The sequence below is a fragment of the Cottoperca gobio genome, chromosome 16 (assembly GCF_900634415.1).
Source record: "Cottoperca gobio chromosome 16, fCotGob3.1, whole genome shotgun sequence".
NCBI lineage: Eukaryota > Metazoa > Chordata > Actinopteri > Perciformes > Bovichtidae > Cottoperca > Cottoperca gobio.
Genome location: NC_041370.1, coordinates 10,531,866 through 10,543,870, shown reverse-complemented (window position 1 = coordinate 10,543,870; position 12,005 = coordinate 10,531,866). Strand labels below are relative to the sequence as shown.

Below are 12,005 nucleotides of genomic sequence, written 5' to 3'. Positions count from 1 at the left end.
CCTGTCCAGGGTGTATCCGGCCTCCTGCACAATCCCTGCTGGGATACACTCCAGCTTCCACCTTGCTGTTAAAAAATGTCTTTAAATATTAATGGATATTTCAATGACTTTTTCCAATTCCATTTTTTATTGTTTCAGCTCGTTAAGATCATTGTATTATAATCTACGTGAGGAGCCTTTGTACAACTCTACAAGTTTGATTAATTACCCTTTTAAAAGTTATTTTCTTTATTCTACATAAATCCGTCAAAAAAGGAAACGCCACTGTTTGGGATCTTTTCTCCCATTTCTCAGAAAAGGAACAATATTGTCAAACGGATGGTCCTTCATGTCTCAATTTCGAGATGGGCAACAAAGTACTGTAATGAGTTTTACTTTGAAGAAGGAGTACATTTAGCAATATAAGTAGTTATTTAATTGGGCGTATACCTAAATAAGGTACAGCGAGCAGCACTTTGCAGTACGCCTCTCTCACAGCCGGTCAAACATTTCCCTTTTGCATTCCTGTGTTTTATTTTGAAAATACTATATCACACTAATGAGATGCATTGTTACACCGGTTTATCTAAAGAACATCAGTAGTGTCTGGAGTTAATACAAAAAAACAAGAGCGTTGAGATCTTTTCCCAAAGCGTTGTTAAATTCTGGCCGGCGTCGGGCAAACTAACAAACAGAAGGAGACCAATTAAGGTCAGACCTCCAACCATATTCAGTGTGGGTGACAGCCATATGTGTATATCTGTGTTTAAATGCTGATTTGTTTATGTGTAGGAGTCAGTGTGACTGTAAATTGTCTGACTCACCGACCAGACTGCGAAAGCACCGGGAAATTCTGAGGCGATATGTCAATTTATATGTAGGTGTTCATCTAAGAGTCTCCCTTCTTCTTCTTCTTCTTCTTCTTCTTTTTTCTCTGTCCTCCCTCTCACCCGTGTGTCTTTATGTAATCGTTTATAGGGATCTGTTGAGAATTAGAGATCGAAAACCCATTTACAAAGGTTACCTACGTAAAGTCAGCCTATTTGTCTGCTGTGAAATCGAAACCTTACCCTCTGCCGCTCTCTTCCTCGCTCCGTCTCTTTTTTTCACCACTCTCAAACTGTCCCTCTCTCAACCTCTCTCTCTCTCTCTCTCTCTCTCTCTCTCTCTCTCTCTCTCTCTCTCTCTCTCTCTCGAAGGGGTCACAACTCCACAGTGCAGGAGCGATAAGAGGAGAGATAAGATGATTGGGAAGAAATGAGTGAATTTGTTAAAGATGGAGGGTTAGACAGAGAGGTCGTTAGTGAGGAATAAAGAGGAGACTGTTGAGGTGAAGCCACTTTTGATGAAGGATGTAGAGCATGGCCACATAAAGGCGTATGCTTAGCTTTTATTTGGTGCTCGACACCAAGCGGATGATTTTCACCCTAAAAACAAAGCTGGATACATTTAAAACCAATATACAGTATTTGGCATTGAAAAAGTTTGAGTGCCTCCTTTTACAAACACATATAGGCTGTCTGATAAATTAATATATTTTTCAACGTGAGATATTTATTGAAAATCTGTGTCCAAAATTGCTCCCTACGAGTGTGAAATATACGCGCTTGTGCTTTAAAACATTCCCAAAATGGAATAACATCTAGTGTCTATGTCATTATCTATCCCACAATGCAATGTGTCACATTTTATGGATGTGAACAAATTCAAACACCTGTCAGTGATGACACAAAATGATGATTTGTAATTATTCAAAATCTAATTGAACTGTTCAATAAAAAAACATTGAGTAATTATTATAGAGAGAGTAATGAATGAATTAACAAGAGAGTTATTTCAGACACAACCCAAGATGTAGTTTAAGTAAATCACTCTTTTGCGGACTCTTAGCTTAATTAACTTGAGTTAATGGTGTTGTATTCATCGCAATATTATTTTGATCCACATCCCTAACCCCTGCATCAGCAAGGCAGCAACATTAAGCAGCTAACTGTCCATTCCTTCGGAATTTCTCTGAACGTTAATTTTCGTTAACAAGCATTGCTGAGGATGCAACACTGGTGTGTTATTGGCATATCGTCAAGTTCACGTCGTCAGATGATGCACAAATAAAACATTGTGTGATTTGATTGAAGCTGCGCAGGATTCATCGAACCCGTCTCTCGGTAGCAGCATCTATGACTCTGCTTAATGTCCCCTTGAAAACACAGATGATAGAGGGGGGGGGGGGGGGGAATTTTGTTTTTGCAAACTGAAAGACAAGGATGAGGAAGAGATTTAGTTGTTTTTTATTGCTTCAGTAAATCTTCAGAAAAAGACACGGAAAATGAAAGTGTGGATGGAAGCCTGCCTGGGACAAACACTGTGTATATCAAATATATCTGCATGTGGTCATGGCTGAAGTGAAGATGGGCTGGAGGGGGGGTGAGAGTGTGTTATTAAATGATGCGTGGCGACCGATGGGTGGTGGTGGTGGGGGCGATTTGAGGATCTATGTGAGTGTGAGAAACGAGAGGTGAGCGCAGAATGATGGAAAACAGGATTAGATAGACAACGCTGTGGGGAAGTGGTTCGGGCCTGTAGCGAGGAGAACTGTGAGGGAGTAAAGTGACAGACAGAGCCAGTGTACGAACGTGAGAGAGGGAAGACAGAAGAGGCATAAATGAGTCAAGGTAGGAGAAACAGAGAGGATAAGCCGGACCTGGGCGAAACAGGACGAAGACGACGATGTGTTGGAGAGAGGGGTGAGGCAGGGAAGGGAGAGAGAAAAGCAGAGGAGGGAGACAGAAAGTCAGTGTAACTGTAACAGAGTCTGACACAAAGCTCCGACCTAAGCTAATAGCCTGTCTATTAATATCCCCTGCTAATGACTGCCACTCCCCGTCACACAATGGCAGAGAGCGTAATCCTTATTCATCAGTTTTTAACTTTTACTTCCTGAATAATGATCCTGATAAAGTCTTTAAATATGGAGGAGAACAGAGCGACCCTGCTGAGTGATAATCATTCTCAAAATGACACCGGAGCTGCAGTATCCTGGACCCAGTAAGAAGACCGGCTGGAAGGCTGGAAGGTTGCTGGTTTGAGTCCCTGGACTGGCAGAACATATGTAGGAGAGGATAGTGATGGAGTACGTCTAAGCCAGCGACCGAAAACAGCAGCACATTAAAGGAACAGTAGGCTAGTAAGATTTTCTTGCCGAGGGTCAGATGAGAAGATTGATGCGACTTTCTTATCTGCCTGTTAAATATGAAACTATTATCTTAGCTTAGCATAAAGACTGGAAACAGGGGGAAACAGCTAGCCTGCCTGTGTCCGAACTTAACAAAATCCACCTACCACTGACTCTAAAGCTCTTTAAATAACGTGTTACATCCGACTTGTTTAATCCATACAAAAAACACAAGACTTAGCTTCATAGTTAAGTGTATTTCACAAAACGTTGAACTATTCCTTTAGAAAACAACATAAGGAGTTGTTAGGTTCTGGTAAAACAATGAAATTCAATCCAAAGGCAAGACAATAATCATTTTGTCTTTCATCTCATACAAAGAATAGAATTACTACATTCACTTTACAAAGTAATGTACCAAGAATGTGCGCTTGCATATCTTTTTATTGGACAATGAATGTTTCCAGATGACGATGAAGTTGAGCCAGGTTCAACTTTGGGCCAGATGACTCTGGTATTTGGACAGAGCCTTGTGTAATTGCAAATCCTGCATTGGGAAATGAAGAAGGGCTTGGAATTCTTCACACAGTGTTAATGTTGGTCTAATACACTCGACTTGCTCTACTCCCACGTAGCAAACGCTGTTTGTATGCCCTTAAGCAAGGCACTTAAAGAGTGATTCCAGGTTTTTTTTACACATATTTTCCATTCCTTTATTGTTTTAATGCACATCGTTAACTACATTTGTTAGTACTTCTTGCCGTACAGGCTCATTAATTCCCATTCAATTACAAACGGCACAGAAATCTCCAGAGACGTCTAAATTCAGTCAGTGAAGGTAATCAGTCCGTGTGAATGAGAAACCAATAATTGTTTTTTTTAAAGTGTTGCATCAGCACACCAGCAGCAGGCAACACAGCTCTGCAAACAACACATTCAGGTCGCCTCTCCTTAGAAACGTACACATTTAGGAAAAGAGTGAATAAACACAACACTGAGGAACACTGAAAAAAGGAGACCTGAAGTTCGTGTTTCATTGTTAGTCAGATTTCTTAGTGGACCTCAATTCATTTCTAGGTCACAGGCTGGAGGAAGGAAGACAGACAACCACCTACGTTACAAAACACTTCCAACAATGTGGCATTTTCCTTTAAATCCCAAAGAACGGCTCTTTTACCAGCAGTCCCTTGAGAATTAAAGATTCAAAATCTTTAATTAAAACATGGCCACAGTAGATTAACCAGTGCATCAAATGGATGCTGTTATTCTCAACATCATTAGTTCACAGAAAGTTTGATTGCAAAATGTGAAATTGCACATGGTTCAATGAAAAGGACAATGGTAATAAACAGTAACCAATTAGGCTTCACCCACCACCTCCTTTCACTCATTGTATCCACCTTCCCACCATTACCCCAAAAATCTTTCATTGGATTATTTTTAATTCCCAGTTTCTGCTTCCTCACGTCCTTCACTTTCATCCTTTCCTTTCTCCTCGAGAGAGATGTGAGGCTACTCGGTTCAACACATGTTTGTTAAGTGGGATGTCTTTGCTCAGCCGAGCGTCGTTGTATACGACACAACATCCAATTAAAGACTTCCGCACAGGATGCAGTTGTGTGTCCCTCTCATTGGACTCCCCTGGGAAGCTTCACCCTCTGAGAAACAGTTTGAATGACCTTGGAGGGTGTAGATCGATTTTCAGCACGCAAGCTCGACGTTGGAGTGTGGCGGGGCTGAAAAAACAAAATCTCTCCTTCCTCCATCTTCACTTCGCTGTCCACACGTCCTGTCTCTCTCCATTTCTTCTGCATATCTCTCCCTTAAATTATCTCCCCGTCGATCTGACCCTTGACACACACGCACACAGGCACACACGCACACAGACACACACACACAAGGGTATGCAAAAGCCAAAACACACACGCTGTAATGTTTTGCTGTCTCTGTAGCTGCCCCACTTTGCTCTTTGCACAGTGGTTATGTAAAGACAGGACTAGTGTGTTTTACTGCTAGCATTTACACACACACACACACACACACCATACATACTGTAGAGTACCATTGTCACGTCACTGTTAAATGGCGCATTAAGCCCTTTGTAACGTGCAGCGAGGGGAGCAGTGAGATGTAGAAACGACATCATATAGGCAGAGTTGCGCCGGGAAGACATGATGACGTGACATCACCGTTCTCTCTCTGCCATAACGACCGCACAGAGAGGGAGGCTAGGAGCGAGTGGGGGAGAAATGGAGGAGAGAGTGAAGCAGTGAGAGAGGAAAATGAACAAGTTGAGAAAGAGAGAGAGACGAGAGACAAGGGGGTAATAAAGGGAAGGCAGAGACATGAAGGCTGACACTGCACATTCATACTCAGCGGGAGGTCCAAAGTGTTTCTGTGTGTTTCTTACACCTCTGAAGTTTCTTTGTCTCATTTAGTCTCTCATAACACAACAGTGATGTGTGTGTGTGTGTTTGTTTGTGAGACCCATATCTGGACCGTCTGCTGCTGCATTTAGGGGCGTGGAGGATCTTTAGAGTCGCCAGGGTGGTATAACACACACACACACACACACAAATGCCTGCTACATATAAATGTAGCAGCAATCTGTTCCTTGTTACAGCTCATATGACTCACTGTAACGGAGCATTGCCTTAGACAAAGGGTCAGACACACACACACACACACACAAGCTTGAAGGTATATGCCACTGGAGACCAGAACAGCCCCCCCCCCCCTTCTTTTTCTCCCTGACCTCTCTGGCCCCTCGTCTCTTTCTCCATCCCTGACCACCCTCACTTCCTCCCCCCATGTCTCGCTCCTTCGTTTCACACGTCACTCACTCTCCCCCCTTTTTTATTTATTTTTATTTTGCCAATTTCACCACCAGCATTTTTTAGCTTAAGGTCTGTTGTTGCAATCAGCAAACAAACAGACGCAACAACAGCGACACAGTGCCTGGTGCACATGCAGACACACAACATAAACAAGGATTTAATTTGTGTGTTTATGCAAAGCCAGCATTTGCTATTCAAACCAGCCGACCACAACCAATTACAACCAATCCAATTACCTTCTACATGCAACACTTGATATCAAGAAAAGGTCCGCTTAGACCTCAGTGAACAATGCTGCGATTTCAACAACCGTGTGTGTGTGTGTGTGTGTGTGTGTGTGTGTGTGTGTGTGTGTGTGTGTGTGTGTGTATGTGTGTGTGCACATGTGTGTGTTTGTGTGTGTGTGTCAGCTGACCCGCAGGTTATTCCCTGTTTGGCTCATCGTCATGTTTGATTGGCTGCCTGCCGGTTTCATCACATTGCACCAGAGACAGAAACAGACCTCATGGCCTCTCACCCGCAGGTTTCTCTCTTTCTCTCCCTTCCTCCCTCTCTTTCCCTCTCTCTCCGACTGAGCCGAGCTCAGAGCACGGCCGGCGTTGGCTGACTTTGGTTTTGTCTGGCAGTCGAACTGTAGGAAAGCACTTTGATTGAAGAGATAGAACAAAAGCTCACACTGCCATCTTTGAAGCAGCTGTCCCACGCACACACAGATAACACGCACACACGTGCCACACAAATCCATGTAGATACACTAACTGACACACACACACACACACACACACACACACACACACGTAGGCATACACATATGGGGACGAGTCAGCCTGCAGGAGCAGCTGTGAAACCTGCAAATGTGTATGTAACCTGTGTGCCGCTCACACGTATTAGCAAACAAACTTCCCTTTCTATTAGCTTCCCAACGCACACACGCTCATACACACCATCTGCTTATCTTCTCTGCGTTAACAGCTAATGTTGCTTCATTTTCATTTGCTTCAATATTAGAAGCTGTTCAGAGCAACACTCACGTGTCTTGTTTTGACATGAAAAAACAAACAAATATTCAATACACAGTTTGCTTGAAGAATTATGAATTATCAATATAGTTGGTGCAGATTAATTTTCTTATTGATGGACAGGCAATCATTGCTGCCCATCTTAAAATAGTGGAATGTGACGGCTAATTTGAAATCAGAACAGCAATATAAATGATGTTCTCTGGTAAATTTTATTTAGAATCCATATGTGGATTTCTTTTTTAAGGGGATGCCAATTAGCAATAGCAATAACAAAAATATTGTCATATTTTAGAATAAATACCTTTAACTTATTTAGCCCATGAGATAAGGGAAATAAACCCAGGGTAAGTGAATCAAGGACAATGGCGTATATAACCAAACTATTTATTGACGAATAAATGAAATATAAGCTCACAAGAAAACCTCAAGAAACTGAAAACTACTTTCCCTAATAATAATAAGAAGAACGCAGCACCAAGTTAAACAAAAGAAAACCCACAAGTTAAATATAGATCAAGACTACAACACAGGACACGCTCCCTCCAGAAGGGAGTTGGATATTACCGACAAGCACACCGACACTCGAGCAGAGATGACACCGAAACGCAGCACAGAACAGCCCACTGACCCCGACTGCCTGCCTCTCTCTTCCTGATGAGCAAGTGAGCTCTGGTGTGTTAATGAGGAGGGAAGGGCCGGTACCTAAAAAGAGACACAGGGAGAGGACAGAGCAACACACCAAACTATAGCTATAAAAGAGGTTATGATGTGGGGATCGTCCCTTTACTGTAATGCTTTCAAACCAGGAAAATGTCGACTATAACCAAATTGCAGATAATATTGAACCTTTCCGACCGAATCCTCAATTCCTCTTCTCATTGTGTCTGATCCACTTTGCTGTGCCCCTGACGAGGAAAATAAAGAAAATAATGGTGTGAACACGTCGGAGCAGAAAATGTGAGAAGGTTTGGTTGACAGGTAGAAACAGAGGAGAATAGATGGAGGTGGCAGAGGGAGAGAGGAAGGAACGCAGATGCAGCCTGTAGGGGAGCTAAATGCAGGTGTGTCGGAGCATTTAGAGTGAGTTACCTCTGGCTCTGAGAGACAAACTAAGTTCAGAGCTGCTGGTAGCTCGGCGGCAATGATAAACATTACAGCAAACTAATGGATGGGCGAGTCAGAGGCCGCTGCCTCTGATGTTGCTTTATCTTCTCTCTGAACACCCAACACCAGATTGCTCACAACCTCCACGGCCTCGGACAGCATCGTGTGCTAAGCAAATCGCCGACCGCACGGGCCGGCAATAAAGCTCAGGTTTGAATTTCAATCAGCCCGTGACCGGGAGGAGGGATGGAAAAATGGATGCGGGCAGGCAGAAGGAGAGCGCTGATGAGAGGAGGAGAGATAGAAGGTTGGAGGGAAAGAGGGGAGAGATGAAGGGGTCAGCCCGGTGAGATAAGGAAGGGCAGGGAATGGAAAGTATGAAAGTGAAAGCAGATGGAGATATTTTACATAGAGGCAGATAGATGGATGACAGGGGGTGCGACGAGGGGACAGGGCGGAGAGATAATTACTAAGATAGAGAGGGAAGTAAACGACAGGAGAGAAAGAGGGAAAGGGATTACGACTTTACACCACGGTGGATAGATTGGCAGTGGTAGACGGAGAGCGAAAAGGAAGACAGAGAGATGCAGGAGCTGGGAGGAACAGGTGATGTGAAACAGAGGCAGAAAAGACTGAAATACAAAGTGTTTGAAGGGGAGTAAGGACAGTGAACGAGGGAGAAAGTCCTTGCCAGAGGGGACGAAAACCTCAAAAAGCAAACACTGTTGATTCATTTGTCTTGTGTATTTTTTTTGTTTTGTAATGTCAGCTGTGCCCATTTGTGTTCTCTCCACTCTTACACACATCTGTGAAGGCGTACACACACTCGCTCACCAACTCACACGGCATCAATCCTTACCCTAACACACACACACACACACACACACACACACACACACACACACATACACACACACGTCGCCATTCTTAAAGGCACCACAGCGGTTTCCCAATACATGACAGCATCTTTTCATATTCCTGAAATTGGCTGAATCAAAGTGCTGTTAACAAGGCAGGGAGTCAGGCTGTCAAAAGAGCTCCACAGCAGCTGAGGTGAGCAGGTGGCACATCTGGTTTCAAAAGAGATATTTTTAAATCTCAAACCAGAAAGCAGCGATATACCAATCGCAGTCCCTGAGTATTCCTGCTTTCACATTCTGAGCAGTATCCAGTGCACTGCAGGTACACTGGAGCAGACTGGAGGTGTATTGTATCCCAGAGGAGGAAGGTGGTTAATTCTGAGAAATAGAGTCGTGTAGTGGGAGGAGATATTTTGGGCGTCCAGGTTTCCGGAGGCAAAAGTCTTGTTCATTTTGTGTATAGGAAATGATTGGTGACTATCAGCTTGGGTGGGCTTAAAACTATCCTGGTTGAGTCATCAGTACAAAAGATGAGCAACCAAGTTAGCAAATATCTGGTCAAACCATAGACTTTATATAAGAAGTGGACGTAGTCACCTGTTGGTTTGTGAACTACCGCTTTGAAGACTTGAGTTTGGCATGTTAGCCGCCGCCTGTTTTTTTGTGATTAACAATTGAGACCATAAAGTCGTCAGGAAAATGTTTACTTAGGTCATAAATCAAGTGAGACGTCATTTTCTCATAGACCTCTATACAACCTGACTTCTTTTTGCAACCAATGGAGTCGCCCCCTGCTGGATATTACAGAGAATGCATGTTAAAGGCACTTCCGCATTGCCTTGGGTCAAACATACAAGCCTATACATAAAAGACGAGATTGTCAACTACGACGTCCAGTATCCAGTCATCGAGCTTGAAAATGAGCTGTGCACGTTGCTAATGGGGAGGCTAATGATTGCTGTGGGTTCCGACAGAAATGCGAAGCAAATTTTACAGTTAGTTCTTTGGCTGTTTGAGGCAAACATATTTGGATGAATATTGCTTCTGTGGTGCAGCGTTTTGTTGCAACAACAAAGCGTTCTGACTGCACTCCTCCAACTTGCTTCTTTTCCATAGCAACAGCAGTTGAGGCTCATGGGTACTGTAGTATTTAGAACCATAACAAATTGATGGGGGGAAAAAAAACACGTCTAAAACTGTTAAATGATCCAGGACTCTTTGTGTATAGCAAATGGGAATTGGCAGTGGAGAAAAATACTTCCCCCAACCAACTTTCCACCTCTATACATAAAGACCTAAATGATTACACCTGCAGGTATAGAGCTTGACTACACATATTGAATTTCTCCAGATTCTGCCCTCTGCTGTGAAGGTGAAAACTGAAGGTGGCAGTTGGAGAATCCTGGAAAGTCCAACTCTCATTCTTGCTTCATTCTTACAAAAAATAAAAGAGAGCTTTTCACCAGGCTTTTTAGGCCACAGTGTGAACTAATAAGCGAACAGTGCCCATTAGCAGATTGATGTTAGCTGCACCTGGGCTGACACGTTTTAGGGGAAGTGGGATGGAGGGATAAGGAAAGAACGGCTGAAGGAGTAAAGAGATTAGATAAAGACGAAGCCCGTCTTGTAGCTGTCCTGTTTGCGTGTGCTCCTGTCTCTGTCTGCATGGATGATAGGATATGACGCTGCCTTAGTGTCAGACTCTTTGCTGACACATAGTGTAGTTAGAAAGAGATTAAAGAGATGTGAGAGAAAAACGAGGAGGGGTGGGGTGAGACAGAGAGGGTGAGGGATGGAGAGAAAGAGATGACAGAGGACGGATGCCTCACCCGGTTGAAGTCTGTGTTCTAAGTTGTCATTTCTGTAAGAATCTGAGTGAATGAGAATTGACTCTCTTCCTGAGTCATTCTGTTTTTCTTCTTCATCTCCACCTCTTTCTTCTTCTTCAACTCCAACCTCTTATTCTTCTTCATCTCTCACCTTCACACTCACACTGTCCATCCCTTCATCCATTCCTCCTTTGTTCTGATGCTCGGGTAACAGTTCCCCTGACTTTGCTCTGTGTCTGTGTATTTGTTGAAAAACCAACTAGCCATGAGTTGGGCTTTTTCAGATTTACCGTCACTGTGACTTTGACTTTCTCTCTCTCTCTCTCTCTCTCTCTCTCTCTCTCTCTCTCTCTCTCTCTCTCTCTCTCTCTCTCTCTCTCTCTCTCTCTCTCTCTTTCACTCTCCTTGTGAGTCTTATATACCATTTGAATTCCCTGCAGTAGAGGGCCAGATAGCCTGATAGTGACAGAGCCTGACAGAGTCATGGTAAAGAAAATATAGACTGAGTGACAGCTTGGAGTTGTGGCATATGTTTGTGTGCGTCTGTGTGTGCATTAGATAAAGAGGAACAAAGATATATGTTCATGTTTCTCTATGTCGACTATTTCTCACTCTTATTATGCCACAAATGTTTGTAATGTATTTAGATTAAGACCAGAAATGTGAAGTGCTTTCCTTGCGCATGTGTCCGTTTGAGTGCGTGTGCCTTTGCCTGTTGTTGCGTGTGCTCTGTCAGCAGAAAGTTGGCACTGAAAGTGATAAAACATTATGCACGATGTGGGAGTGCATGTTAATGTGCCATTTTGTGTGTACATGTGTGTGCAAGCCAGCCTGTGTGTATTAGGTTTAATGATCTTTTTTGATGGTCTGGTGTAGCGGATATTGAGATGGATGGTCCATATGCTCTTTATGGGCCATGCATATTTCATATTCCAGCAGCAAAGCAGAGCAGAGCAGGCATTGCTTATATGGCCAGGATGTTGCGCTGGGACGTGGGGTGACTTTATGAGAGCTCATATACACATCCCACTGCTTTGTCCCCTTTGAATAAACGCCCAAGTACAAATAAATACAACGCAAATTCATAACATTTCCAGAAAGATACCGACAAATCCATAAACCTTAATGTCACGCACAGAATGTCAGATCTTAAAAGGACCCGCGTGACCACCCGCTTTATGATTCACTGCTGTTGTCACTGT

At 43.3% G+C, this 12,005-nt stretch overlaps 1 protein-coding gene across 4 annotated transcripts in view; it reads left to right on the top strand.

Moving 5' to 3' along the window:
- efna3b (ephrin-A3b) overlaps nt 1-12,005 on the top strand; it is a 53,829-nt gene that overhangs the window by 19,685 nt on the left and 22,139 nt on the right. The gene's annotated exons all lie outside the window — the stretch shown is intronic.